Raw genomic sequence first — 15,517 nt, forward strand, 5'->3', positions numbered from 1 at the left:
AGGAGGCAGGGCAGCCGTTATTCTGCATCCGTACTCTAGCTTGATTCTAATAATCTATAGTGAGATGCAATTCAAGAATGAAGCAGCAGATGCCCCTCAAAGGTGCCTCTTCAGTCAATGGCGCCAACTGATTTACTATATTACCGCTATATTTAAAAATGCCAGATTTAAAGCAATAGTTCTTGTGCTTCCGTATTTTATGTAGCAAAGAAAGTTTGTACACGTTTTGAGCACCTAGAGGCTTATCCATTGATGTGCTACATAGTCGCAGAGCAAAAAATTTTTGAATAGTCTCATTTGAGATGTGGGGATTTTTTCTACCAAGCGGTAACTTCCTCACATTAGTGGAAGTAAGCCTGAAATATTCTTTCTCATCTTTACTTTAAGTCCGCAAAATTTATCCATAATGACTTGAATGTCTAAATCCTTAAATCATTGCAAAGTTCTGAAATATCACTGTGCACGAAAACACTGCCTCTGCCGCGATGTCATTCATAATTTTTTTTCCCCGAAATATTAGCATTCTTACAAAACCAAATTCAGTGTTGGCCTACTGAATAATGTGTGCATAATATATAAAACAACTAATAAAATAAATATGAAATATTTAGGTTATTTGACCACATATGGAATTGCTCGTATTTCTAAAATGCAGGCTTGGTTGCATGTGTTATGGTTGCAAGCATGGCATGTCCTCTGGGCAACACTTTCATGCTAGTTAGCCACTGCGGTGGCTCAGTGGTTATGGTGCTCGGCTGCTGACCCGAAAGACTCTGGTTCGATCCCGGCCGCGGCGGTCGAATTTCTGTGGAGGCGAAATTCTAGAGGCCCGTGTACTGTGCGATGTCAGTGCACGTTAAAGAACCCCAGGTGGTCGAAATTTCCGGAGTCCTTCACTACGCATCTCTCATAACCTGAGTTGCTTTGGGACGTTAAATCCCATAAACCAAACCAAACCAAACTTTCATGCTAGAAGGTGGCCTCTGCGCCACTAGATGACAATTGTTTGTACCAGCACAGAAAATAACCAGAGTAAACACACAGGCAAGCTGTAGTGCCTTCACTGATAGAAGCCGCCTGTCAAAGCTACTTTGCATACACATTCACATTGGCAAACATTCATAGCAGTCCGACCATTGTGGCAGCAGCTTTGCACAAAAGGCCACTGCACATCCATGCATGGGCGAAAAGCCATTCCAGCTGAAGTTTATTTAAGCCACTGCCACAAGATTAAGCACAATGCACTCTGACAAACAAATTCCCACAGCTGTTTAGCATGCAGAATACCGTACTTGAAGGACTATAGACACCTAATTTTAGTTTCATGTTTTCTCCTTTCAAGTAGACATCAGAACACATGGATAATGATCCCTGTGGTACTTGCCTACGACTGCTTCACCACCTTCACTTCACTGCTTCACTCATTCTTCACTTATGCCGTTTCAGTTCCAGTTTCATCGACCTAATGATGGCTGTGATGGCCTATAGGTCACGTGAGACACGAAAGAAACTTATGTAATTGCTGATACGTAGTTTTACTGCACTACAACACTTAAACCAACCTGCTTCAAGAACTGTAATAATAACAAACAGCGTATCACAGTATGTTGCTGTTTTTTTTTTCAGTCCTCACATGATCTAAAGGCCAACTGCACGTCACAGCCTTCGTTCGGTTGATAAGATCAGAACTGAAATGGCACCAAGAAAAAATTCAATTATCAATTATTTAACGGTCGTAGGCGAACATCACGGGGTGATCCCTGTATATTATTGTGTAACGTATCATATGGAAGAAGAAAACATGCAAGCAAAAATTTTGTCTTTATTGTCTGTTAAGCCCTGTGAGCAATGTTTTTAAACAGCACTTGGGAATTTCTTCACATGCTGTCTTACAAGGCACTTTACAACTTGAAAAGAGTGCAGTTGGGCAACAGGTAGATGAAAAGACAGACTCTGCAATGTCAAACGCCTGGATTAGCTTCCACGTGTTTTCATCATGACACTGAATAGGGTGACTGAGTTATCAAAGACTGGGGTGCAACCACAATAGAGGCAGCGTTCTTTAGCATAAGAGCAACAGTGCCTTGGCATTACTTTAGGATTGACTCCCATCTTCTTGCCAGTGCAACGATAAGAGTTCCAGCTATGTGCCTTTGCATGTGTTTTCGCATGCCCGTGTACCAGTGTCAACTTTGCTCAATGACTATCATGCAAAACTCGGCCTCTTCAGACATAGGCCAGTTCGGATAAGTGAAATACCCGTGACTTCCCTAGGGGTAAGCAGTGTCTCCATCCTGTGTCTGGACCGTAAGTTCTGGGCTTCACCTGCTGGCAAGAAAAGACTGTCGTCTATCTGCCCTCAGCTGTGAGCTGCGTGTGGACTTCGGAGTTTACTCACTTGGGGATATGCCGGCTGGGTTAAAGAATGAACTCTATCATATACGGTGTAGTCACTGCAACTTGCTCCCCGGAGTGGAGGAAAATGTGGGAGTCCTTTCCTGCCTTTTTCAGTGATGTCAGCTTGATTAACTGCTTTCAGGAGTTCAGAATCAGTAGCAAGTAAAAAAATACTAAAACTACGTTGTGATAGCTTTCGTCAAACAGCCCATATACACTATTTCACCATGTTACTATACGGACACTTGCTTGTCCATCATATCTGGACGATACTCCGCACCCGCGCTGGTGCTGTGTCACCAGACTGCAGTGTGGGTCGCATTTTGGTGATTACGGTTAACTTTGAACAACGAAAATTAGAGAACTACGAAGTGCAGATTGAAGAAATTTTGCTCACTTAATAACCTCCTGAGACCCGAAGTGAATTTGAGTGCACAAAAACTTTGTAGGGTTTCAGAATAAGCTGGTAGGAGTACAAAGGTGAAAAGTGAGATATTTTCTCAACAGAACTAATATTTTCAGCTCAGCACGATGTCCAATATATTGGACACTAGGACTCTAGCCGTATTTTCCCACCCAGTGGGCGTGCCACAAAATACTTCAGATAAAGCTGTGAAAGTTGTGCGAAAAAAATACTTTATTATGACAAAAGTCGAAGTAGAAAAATATACGTCAACTGAATAAAAAAGTTTCGCTGTGCTCACTTGCTGTGTGCCTTTTCGAAGCATCTTCTGTCTTTTGTTATGCAGAACTGCTGACATTTTGTGCAAAAACATTTTGTTTTCATGGTGCACCCCTCAAACCTGCAGCGCGCAGCGTTAGCTGCGTCAGACAGCCTTGGGAAGTGGTAGGCACTTTTGTTGGTCTCTCCTCGTCGAGCTTGCTTTGATGGTGGGCTCCACTCAACTTCACTGTCACTCTCTGTTTCTTGTTGTTGTTTTTTTCCTTGACGTTTCTTGCTTCTTGACGTTTCTTGGGTTTCTTGCTGTTTTTGGATCGACAATAGTGTCGTCGTCGCTGTCCGATAGGTCAATGTCTGATGTGTTGGAGGCCGCCGCGGTGGCTCAGTGGTTAAGGTGCTCGGCTGCTGACCCAAAAGACGCGGGTTCGATCCCGGCCGCGGCGGCTGGAATTTCTTTGGAGGAGAAATTCTAGAGGCCCGTGTACTGCGCGATGTCAGTACACGTTAAAGAACCCCAGGTGGTCGACATTTCCGGAGCCCTTCACTACGGCGTCTCTCATAGCCTTAGTTGCTTTGGGACGTTAAACCCCATAAACCAACTAAACCAACCAACTGATGTGTTGGCTTGTGCAATTCTTTGTAAAACTGCTTCGGCCGTCTCATCAGGAACGCGAGGCATGTCTCCTACAACAAAAAAGACGTTATTTCGTCCCCAGCCGTTAAATACCAGCAGTATTCGTTTACAGTTATTGCGAAAGCCATCTCAAAAACGCGGTCAAAATAACCGGGCTGAGTCCCAGCGTCCAACGTATTGGACACGTGAAATCAGATTGAAAGCACAGAAAAATTAGGTAATGTAGAGTTACAATTATGATATCTACATGCTTTCTGTTCTATTTTTGTTGATATCCAACAAAGTTTACTCGTTCAAAGTAGGTAAAATCGCAGAAACAACACTTACTTCTCCGGCAGGTGCCATAGAACGCTGCCGTTTTCAAAGTGTTTTCGCGGGAAAGTGAGCAGTTTAATTTCGAAAAAGGTGCACAGATGGCACCACCAGTTGTCCAATGTATTGGACAAGTGGGTTTTATGAAGATGAATCTTTCGGCGCGGGAGTACTGGCTTAAAAGCTAATGTCCAATATATTGGACAAATTGCCATACACGGGTCTCAGGAGGATAAAATATGCACATTCAAGAAATGTGCTAAATGTGCATGTGTTTTGTTGATTAGATGCAAAGCTATTGAGCCCTAATATGCATCATTTGTATCATTTTTGGTCTTCTTCAGAGCACTGGTTCTAAATAACTGTCCACAGGAGCCAGAAACTACACAGTCATTATAGAGTTTAACATTTTTTTTAAACACGAAACTGCCCGTTTCTTTGGTGCAGTAGTTTTAAAAAAAAACGATGCAAGCAGGCAAGTCTAACAAAAGTACTGTTTTATTCGTTAGGTTTTTTCTCACTGCACTCATACTAACAATTATTGCTATTAACAACACATACCATTAAAATATGAATACATTTATCTTTCTAATGTGGTAAAAATTGTTTTTCTATCATTTTTGTTTTTGTATACTTGCAGGACATTTCTGCTGACAAGATCTAATGGGTGCATGGCCACTGGAATAAGCATTCCTGTCATTCATCGATGTGTCCTGTTTTATTTACAAAAAAATAACTGATAAGCTTGGATGTGCTTGCATAAAATTTTGATCAAATAGAGTGAGAAATTCGCCTATGAATAGTGAGCTTGTATATTCTCTGTTTTCTGCACGACGTTATACTGTGTTCCCATATGTGTTGTGTTCTGTTACATTTGGATTCAGAAAATGCTCAAATGTGCTCATTTTGTTGATTTATGATTTCTGTTGGTTGTGATTCCCAAATGTTGGGGTGCTTTTCAGGAAACATTTATTTACCAAGTGTCGTGATATGTAGACCACAAGTGCATTAGTTAACAGTATGCATTGCCAAATCAGTTACACTTCCTACACTTACGTTGAATTGCCATGGAAATGTGTCAGCTTTAGAAGTTGTCTCTGGAAAGGATGTGTAAGTTTTCCAGGTGTGTCCAAATATCTTTCACAAAAACGGTTATAGAATCTCACTGATACGAAACTCCCATGGTTGCAGAAAATTTTCATTTCATCCAAAACAAGCAAAATTGGTATGCAAAAGTATCGAAACCCATTCACGCCGAACGGCTTATGGCTGACAGAATTTATGTATGACTATGTGACTACAGCTTGATACTCGCGGTATGCACAGCTTGACTGGTGATTGCGAAGTAGGCGATGTACGAGCTGTACGCCCACGCTGACTCATGACATCAGTTATGAGCGGACCACGGGCCGCAGCTTCATAGGTGCATGGCACATGAATAGTGATCGCTCGAGGGTGCGATCGCGACTCGAGAGTTCGTATCTGTAATGGCGCGGGAAAGTGTTGAGAACATCTGAAATTCTGCACATTGTACACAAAGCACTCTGGCCAGGGAATTCTATGAATTTGTATCATTGAGTTTCTACTGTAATTGAATGGTTTCGCAGTGAGCAGATAACCGCAGAGTTCTTATTGCAGTGGGAACGTCCAGAAAGAACTGAGTGAGGGCATGGCACAAGCACAATTCTGCTCGCTGATGTCGGTCAAGATTTTTTTTTTTTTTTTTCTGTTTGTATTGTTCAATTCCACAGCGACTTCTTCATTGTTTTTTGCTTTTGCCCTGAGGGTCTTTAAAGTTCTGGCGCAGGTGCTCAGTTAGAACTTGAAGTAACCATATTTGTCATTTCTTTGGTGTGTTCCAAATGCAGTGCCCTGCCTTTATGTGGTTTGTTTTCTGTGTGCTTTCTGCGTGACATCTGACTGCTTCCCATGTCCCATGTGTGATAGTGTTGTAGAGTCAACAGTACATTCAATGCATCTCCTGTCTTTCTGATGGAACCATGATAGCTTGCGTGTTTGTGGAGAGCAAGTACCTGCTTTTATTCTGTAATTATTTGCAATCTTTGACTTCATCTTACAATGGTAGCATTATGAGTACTTTCCTTGGTCTCAACAGTGTCCCCATCATGTGGCTGCACCAAATTTGCATTCACCTGCTGAACGTTAGAATGTTGCCAAATCATCCATGACCTATAATTGTATTGTGGGCCAGGGATTAGGATGCTTTCGATAAAGTAACATCTATGACTGTATGATCTGGATGGGTGCTGGAATGGTAGTTGTCAAAGGCAGTGCTTTTAGTCTCACTGTTCTCTATTGTAAAAAGTGTGGAGGCCCTTCTTTGGATTTTTTAGCACTTTCGTCCTGAAAGATCAATCACACTGTTAGCAATGGCAAGCAAACAACCTCTAGCAATGAAACTTTATTGTGACAACCGCAGTCAAATGGCCTAATTTCACTGTTTCAATAGGTAAATGCTATGAAGGTATATGAGGTGTGGCCTTCGGGTTTATTCGGCTGGTGTGTGTTTGTGGTTTGCATCTGAACAAGATGGGAATGCTCAGCATAAGTTTATACTTTATACTTGAAAGAAAGTCTCCGATAATTTTAAATAAATATCGGCCGCTTGGAAGTTCTTTGTTGAAGTAAATGAGGTTGACTGTTGTTTTCCAGAATAAAATTTATCTTTCATGGAGGAGCAGTCACCCCCTTTAAATTTGTCCATGGCTGAGAAACTAGATGTGCTGCGTGTACTCTCCAAAATCTGCTATGTGGGCAATCCACTTCTTATAACTGTCATCATTTTTTGCAGTTCTTTAGCACAAGCCATGTGTTTGCATTTAAAAAAAAAAAGGTTCACTTATAAGCTCAAGTATACAATAGCCTTCAGCTGTTCTGCAAAGAAACCATTCCCATCATCTACCAAATGCTTTTGTAAGTTTTCGTAGCAACTGCCACGTTACAGGGAACCATTAGCACCTCTTAATTATTCAGTGTTCAAGATGCATGCAAGGCCACCCAATTACAATTTTTGAATGTGCAAATCTAAAGCCACAGCTTGTAGCAATGGAATTTTTCACTTTTGATGCATTTCTCCATTTTGCAGGAAGCTGACCAATGTTGACAAGCCCAAGTGTGCAAGCTGCCAGAGGAAAAGTCTTTCAAAACAACTGTTGCCAGCCTTCTTAGACTTATTTGCCAATGTTCATAGTGTGTAAAATGACATCTCCAATGATTTGTGTGCCTGGTGGCTGTGCTTGAAGTGAGTGGATCGGACTCTCTCCTATCCCATTACACCAAGAGCACAGCCAGATGATGGGGATTGTAAAAGATTCCATGTTTGACGCTGTGTCCGAGTGCATAGAAAACATGATGCTGAAAAAACTCTGCAGTCGTTTGAAGAAGGCTCTGGTTAAAACAAAAAAATGCTGTGTAGGATAAGTAGTTGTTGCTTGCCTGTGCCTCATTGAGGATCTTCCTTCTGGCTGGTTTCTCCATATTTTGCAAGCACCTTGATTTTACCTTTCTGTTTGCTTTTCAACCCTGTAATTTTCTTGCTTTTGACTCTTTAGTTTTTGAATTTTTTTTCTTGCTTGTTTTAGACCGTCGCTTGTAACATTTAATTGAAAGCGGCTCTTAAAAAGCAATAGCAATAGCCTTCTTTTACAGTCTGATATTTAGGCATCAGTTTCGAAGGAGTATAGACACCAAATTCTTGTTTTCATGCATTCTTAGTAGTAAGATGTTGTACATGAGTATGCATGCATAATTGTGGGGTATTCCTCTATGAAGGCTAAATAGCCTGTAATTGAATTTCTTCTCTGATGCTGTTTTGGATTGAGCAGCTGAAGGATGGCTGTGATGCCAATGGTGGGATTACGTCGTGAGGCGCAGAGAAGTGTATGGCTCTTAATGTCAGCAGCTTTTAACTTAGTGAAGTTATTTGTCCCAGTGATTTGCAAGGCCTTTGCAAGCTGGAATGTTTACCTGCATTTGTCGTAGGCTTCAAAATTCAAATCTTTTTTTGAACAGAGCTTTTTATTTCAACACTGACTCATTGAATGCAACTTTAAAGGGCTTCTGAAAAAGGGTGTTTGAGGTTGGCTTTGAAATGGCTTCATTAAGTAGAGTACAGGCCACCGTGCATTCATGCCATGTACGAGACCTCAGAAGCAAGCGGATAATTTACAGTCGATTTTTGAAAATTCCCACTTTCGCAACCCACGGTGTCCAGTGGTGCCAGGCTTTCGCGATGACACCTGGCACACAACGTGTAAATGACGTCAGCAGTGGACGGTAATCACAAGTTCCCTGCACCAACTCTTTCAGACGTCGCACAGCTACCATGCCCATGGCCACTCTGGCATCCTAGGCAAACCGCAACTGAGAGCCCTTTTCAGAGCCCCTTTAAATATGCAAGCACAGCTGTGTTTCAAGACTAGTTTGCATTCACTATCGTGCAGCTAAGTGGAAAAAAAAGGGGGGGTTTAGTTGATTGAAAACGAAATCTTTCACAATGCAGGTTTGGCAGCCACACATCATACCCACAGCCTACCTCCTGGACAAAGTTCGCTCGCGGGCAGCTGCCCCATGGCCCACTGTGTAGCAAGTCCTACTACGTGCGTACACCAGGTACACCACTGCAGCCTCTGCAGAAAAAGCTTCTGGAACGCGGACATCCTGATTGAACACCTTCGCACCCATACTGGAGAGCTTCCACACCAGTGTGTTTACTGTGGCAGCAGATTTGCACAGACAGGCCACCTGGTTGACCACCTCCGCACCCACACGGGCGAGCGGCCATTCCAGTGCCAGCTATGCCCCATGACCTTTACAAAAAATCACCTCCTTGTGAGGCATGCGAGAGTCCACAGTGGTCAACAACCATATCAGTGTCGCTTCTGCCAAAGGACATTTGCAGAGATAACCAACTTAAAACGCCACGAAAAAAGTATGCACAGTTGAAAACATGGGCGGCATAATGTTCAGCTGCCTTTTTCCTGCATTACCAATGAAAAGCACTGCTGACTAAGCTGTGTCAGCAGTTAGGTTTGCTAGTTTGACTTGGTGTTAACAAATAAAAAAACACTTAAATGGCCTTTGGCTACACTGCTCTGCAGAGCTGCAATTCGTGCTTTCCTCTCAAAACACCATGCGACTTGCTAAGCTTTATGCATGACGCATATTGCCATCTCTTCCCAGTGGAATAAGGCTGAAATTTGCATATGCTTAAGGGGTTTAGGATGGTATGGAGCAAGCAGTGTTTATATGTTTACTTGTTGCATTTTGGGTAAAACTACATTATTTAGAAGACAGCAGACAAGCAATGCAAAGTAGCAGTTTGTCCAGTCCATTTTATCTCACTGTTATCCCCCGAATACTCTGCTTCTGTCTGCAAAGAAACTTATACTGACGCAAGTTCTCCCCTTTTGACAAAACAAGTGCTGAGAAAATGAAAGGCTGACTAAGCATTATTAAAATTGGCCCATTTGAAGTCGGTGAATGTGTCCTTGTCACTGGTTTTCTGATACTTTTTTTTGAGGCTTCATATGCATAGAAATGGTAAAATTGCACTCAGAATGACTACAAATTGAAAGACAGCACTTTCAAGCAATTTCAACCGCTGGTTTTGTAGAAAAAATGTATACACGTCTGCACCAATGATTTTGTAAAAATTCCTCAAATGTGATTCCTAGGCTCAGTCTTTTCAAGGTGTGAGAAAACATCCATCGGAATTAAAAATTTCTTCAAGAAATATTATGAGGCAATTTACGCGATGAAAAAGGCTTGAAAGCTAGACACCTCTTCATATATTTTTTACCATCAAAATGAGCTGCTTTGAACTGTACACCTGCGCTTGTAAAAACAAAAAACCAATGAGGCCTCTTAGCTAAAGGCATTGCTTGATAGATTAGTAGTATTCAGGGCGTAAAAATATGGTACACAGGTGCTGTGCTGTCCGTTTACCATCATTTTAAGCTAGCACGTGTGCCTCTGTCATACAAGAGGTCTTACAATGCACCATTCTAATTCAACGCACAGGTGCATTCTCATTTCATAAAGTACTTAATGCTGCAAATAATGCATTATCACAGGCATGGACACAATAAACACATGCGGGAAAAAGCCTACAAATGCAGTTATTGCCTTGTTGCACTGTAAAAGCACAGAGTAACATACAATACACAAAGGGTGGCAAATGAAATCCATAAACTAATTGGATAGTTGAAACATATTTACTGTCATGAAGTACCAAAATTCTTTGCCTTCTTGGTGCTTTATGACTATGATCGCAGCCAGAAAACTTAGCAAAAGCTGCTGTTGGAAACATTTCATAAAAATGAAGTATGTCCAAAACATTCGACCTCAGTATGAACGAACATACTTGAGTGCACCACATCTCGGAGGCAACGAGCTCGTTAGAAGTTTGAAATGGTACATGCTTCAAACAGTTGCAAAAATTAAGAACAGAGCTAACATGGCTGCTTTGTTTACAATGTTATGCTTCACCCATGCCATGTCTCTCCCCCAGCGTTACTGTTGGGTGCTATTCACCGCCCTGATATTTAAAACACACTGGCCTAATCACTGCAAAGCAAAAGCTGACATTTATTTAGAACACAGTCGACTATCGATAATTAGAGCACGAGAAAGGCCAGAAATGTGTTTGAAACAGGCAGGGTTCAAATCAAGGGGAGCCATATTTAATGCAGGCGATACTGACGGGCCAAAACTTGTTTGAATAAACAGGACATTCAAAGCAAGCGAGTTCGCATTAATACATTCTAAAGTGTTATTCTACAGTTACTTGTAGATGTATAGTGATTGGTTGGTGCAGTCACCAGGGTCATCAAGCTGATCACCTTTTCCACTGATCTTCAATAGGCCATGTCCGAATTAGCCAAAAAGAACAAGCTTGTCTTTGCATGTCACGTGTGTGCTTCAATGCCTTGAAACAGGCAGCAAGTTCAAGAGCAAAACACGGGCAGTGTTGCACTGTACAAGTCTTACAATGCATCTTCATTCTTCTTGAAAGATTCGAGCCTTCAAAAGCTGCAGCTCCTCTTGCAGCTCCTCATCTATGGCAGTGACCTTTCAGGGAAGATATTAGCTGTTCCAAAGCCTTAGGAACCAAAAAAATACAATGCTTTGTCTGACAGCAATGTGATAGAGACAGATATGTTTGCCACCACTGATGTTGCTGTTTTGTAAGAAAATTTATCAGGTTAGAAACCATCATTTATGTGCACAAAGTAAATGAATTGAGAAACCTTATTTTCTAACAATTTATTTCGTTTTCCTTTCATTTGATCCTCTGCCCGTGGATAATGCTCCCATAGTTGTGAGGGATGACTTCATGTTGGTCGGGACAGAAACATACCCATGATGTCACATACTGGCATAACAAATGGGCCCTGGCCTGACGAATGGACACTGGCAGAGCGGCGTTGATGCCCATGAATGATGGCGCACGGCGACGTGTTCGACGCACCTGACAAGCTTTATGGGAGCCAATCCCGACACCTACATGTTTGGCACAGCTCACAAGCTTATCAGCACCAATCCCATATTGGGAAATAAAATGGCTTTTGGTTTCACTAAGAATTGGCGGAGCACAGTCCCTGTAATTTGGCTGAACTGGGTGCAGTGGCGCTACAAGCAGACCAGCCATGCCTGTTGATTGGTAATTTGCTTCCCTAACACTGTTGCTTTCGTAATGATTGACATCAGGACCAACTGAAATGAAACATTTCGAAATCCAGCCTTAGGTGGCAACAGCAACACTGGAAAAATTTTACCTGGCCTGCCTGTTCTGTACAAGTAACTTGAAAAGATGCTTCAGATCCACTACTCATTGGCAGAATCGCAGCAAGCTTTCCAGAGGACGGAGGTTTGCTCTGGCAGGCCTGAAAGAGTGAAACATGCAGCGGAAACATATTTTGCCTGCAAAAAATTAATTTCTGAACAGTTTCAAGGCAATAATAAAGCAAAATTCACTTAAAGCAATGATTTCACGCCTGTGGGGTGCTAAACAAAACAACGTGCTTACACCGTTCGTCAGACTTTGCCGTGGAGGAAAGATCATCTGTGCAGTCACGTACAGGTTCGTGTCTGTACGTGACTGCACAGATGATCTTTCCTCCACTGCAAAGGCTGACGTACGTTGTAAGCACGTTGTTTTGTTTAGCACCCCACAGGCGTGAAATCATTGCTTTAAGTGAATTTTGCTGTCATAAATGGATCACCACAGCCAAGTGGCAGCCCTTGTTGCAGATGGACCAGCTCTACAGAAGATTCTTGCGATTGTTCAGTTGAAGCTGGTCCTATGGCTCTTTGTGATGAAAACTGCTCTCCAGCAGCATACTGCCTTTCCTTGGTCAAACACCTTTGCCACCTGCATTAAGCAATGAAGACAACAGACATATAAAGTTTAGATTTCTAACACTCGCATGCCTAGCCGCCTATACAACCACATGTATATTTCGGGTCGACACTGCATTTCTAGGAATAACAGATTGCCAGAAATGTTGCAACAATCTTTTCAACTTTGCACTGCACTGAAATTCATACCTCAGTGCCCTTCCTTCTTCAGGTGCTTTCTTCCTGTGGGCAGGGGGAAAAATGTTCGGCTTGTAGGATAGACGGTTGCTGATGCTGATTTTGAATTGCCTACAAAATGTGTGCTGCAAATCCATGTCCCTACTGCAGGCAACCACTGAGTACCATCAGGACTGCATGAATAAAAATATGTGCTATTATTAAATATTGAAAGTGACCTACTTGAGGCAAACTCTATGATCTCAATATGAAGGCGCAGTTACAGCACACCCAATTTCTTTTCTATGATGACTTAGCTTTTTATGATACTGTAAACATAATGTAGGAAATAAGGGTACTGGAAAGAATGAGCGAAATGCAATTACTGATCAAGATTGAAATTTGGGCGAGTTGGTAAGTATTCACTAAATGCCAACATCGGAGACAAAAATGGGACATAGACGGAAACACCATTTCCGTGCACTAATCCTTCAATGAATTCAGTTGATCGTAAGCGCTTGTCTGTGTTCCCGTCTGCATCCAGTCTTCGTTGGCCACTGAAGAGTGAACACATGCATGTTTGCTGTTCAGCCTACCGTGCATGCGACAGAAAGAAAACATCTGAATCTGCAGACACTGTGAGTGAAACGAACATGTTTTTGACTTCACTCTACGGATGGCAGTGGTCCACGCTTGCCACCTGTCTTTATCGTACCACTTGTTGGGGAAATCATAGAAATTGACAGGTGGCTGTCAGTCTTTGGTGTTTCTTGGGCTGTTATGGCATCCCACCACACAGCAATAGGTCACACCGTTCTTTCTCCATCGCGGTGTCCCGGCGGCCATCCAAAAACCGAGTCAACTTCAACACACACGTTGTAGCTTCGTACACGGTTCTACTTGTGAAGCTAACTGTAGGTAACTGCGCACTAGGGATTGCAAATGGTTGCTATGGAACTGGGATGATGGTCCGTGCCCACACCAGAGGTTGTCAGGTAAGTCACTGCCGTTCCTCCCGTGGCAAGAGAAAGCTGCCGCAAGAATGTCATGTCCTAGGTCATAAACCACTGATGTTACTTCCGCTGTTGATTCGAATGGAGGCAGTATAGTACCTAGAATATCCTGGCCAGTAAATTCTAGGCACTATAGCATGCACTATAGCGTCAGAGTCGAATGGCTGCTCTGCCAGCTGTGCGCATGCGCGCCTCTTCTCCTCCGATTTCACTGGTTGAAAGTCCATACTGCGCATGCGCAGTTCATTTTAGTGGCAGCCGCTTGCGAAAGATGGCGGCAGCTGTCAAGCACGCACTTGCCGCTTCGCTGACGCAGCTGGCTCCTCGTGTAACCAGATCGCGCCTGCATCTCCCACGTGCGTACAACGACGCGACGACGACGTCGGCGGTCATCGTGATCACCGCAGTCACACTAGACCGACAACAATACCAGCACAACCAATGGCCGCATATCACAGGTTCTGATCCGAGCAAAATCGTCTCGCGTGTCCGCAGCTGGCCTATATCGCGAGCTACCATACGCGAGCGTAGAGTTACTGTATATACAGGAACTCTACGCGAGCGCTCCGTCCAGCGCCACTGCCCGCTCATCGTCATCTACGTAGAAGAAATCTATGCTTTCGCACTGATTCGAACGTTGGTTATATTAACTCTATGGATTCGAATATGTTAAACATTCTCTGTAGCTTTTCTTTTTTTTTTTTTTTGCAGGCCAATGGCACCGACAAATCCGATCCACGGATCGTCGCCTTTCGTGCATCCTCGGCACATTGGCGGCTAAATTTTTGCTTGCGTGTTTTGTTCTTTAAAATGGTGCGGTTGACATAATGTTGTTATACATAGATCATCGCGTGATATCCGCGACATGGTTTCGGTTTCATCAGCAAAAAGTGGCAGTAGTTTGCATAGAGTTAACATGTTTGTTGTCATTTTAAGTGATGTAGGGAATTAAAACCACATGTCAGCGTTTATATTGCAGGTTTTTTCGCAGCCAGGCATCGGTCGGTTGATGAAACAGATTTAGAGAAATTTGACGGTCGTGGGCGAATACCACGCGGCATCCACGCGATGATCCATTTATTCTAATGCCTGACGCATCATTTGAAGTAAGAAAACACGCAACTAAAATTACGTATATAGACCGCTGTTAAAAGTGGTCGATCGTTAAAACTATTCTTGTTGCTAAACAAGAATCGATGCAAGAACCACCTAATCACAAAAAATTGTAAGCTCTAGAATTTTGTTAGCTGGCTTGCTTTAATGAAGCCAAACATTAAAAAGTTATTTGCTTGCGCGTTTTTTCTTTCAAATGATGCGTTAGACAAACACTACGATTCGATCGCCTACGACCGCTAAATAATTATATTGTCTCACATCAGCTCGATGGACACCCGAACCGCGCTGCAAGGGAATGGAGGTAGGTGGGAGTGAAAGGAGAAAGTGGAGGGCTTCGGAATAATTTCGACCACATAGGGATCTTAACATGCGCTGTCATCGCACAGGACACGGGCTCATTTGCGTTTCGCGCCCATCGAAACGCGGCCGCCGCGGCCGGGTTCGAACCCGAGAACTCCGGCTTAGTAGCCGAGCGCGCTAATCACTGGGCTACCGCGGACGGTTGTCTGTGGTCCTTGAAGCAAAAAGATGGCAGGTGGTTTGACGACAAAACCCTTTGATTTCTGCAAGGGCAGCAGCATTCGCCAATAGATCGAGTCCCGGACTAAGGACACCACCTTCATTTTCCCCATCCTCGAACTGTACTTCAATAAATATTTTCATCGTCATCATCATCTGGTTCGAAGCGAGCGCCACAGGTGGATGGTGCGCGGTAGAAACGATTGGCGATGATGCATATGGTGCGTGCCAGGAGGGGAGCCGGGTCACCCAGAAGTGTCCGTCGGATCGAGGTGCAAACGGGTGAGGTGCAGAGCCCGAGTGCAC

The 15,517-nt window shown here is 43.1% G+C and overlaps 1 long non-coding RNA gene across 1 annotated transcript; it reads left to right on the plus strand.

Moving 5' to 3' along the window:
• The first annotated feature begins 1,871 nt into the window (after positions 1-1,871).
• LOC149364265 (uncharacterized) lies at positions 1,872-9,524 on the plus strand. Its single transcript, XR_016289162.1, has 2 exons — positions 1,872-2,365; positions 4,666-9,524. It is a non-coding gene; the product is annotated as an uncharacterized LOC149364265 (long non-coding RNA).
• The last annotated feature ends 5,993 nt before the right edge of the window (positions 9,525-15,517 follow it).

This window comes from Amblyomma mixtum, chromosome 2, assembly GCF_055824585.1.
Source record: "Amblyomma mixtum isolate Tamu chromosome 2, ASM5582458v1, whole genome shotgun sequence".
NCBI classification, from domain to species: Eukaryota; Metazoa; Arthropoda; class Arachnida; order Ixodida; family Ixodidae; genus Amblyomma; species Amblyomma mixtum.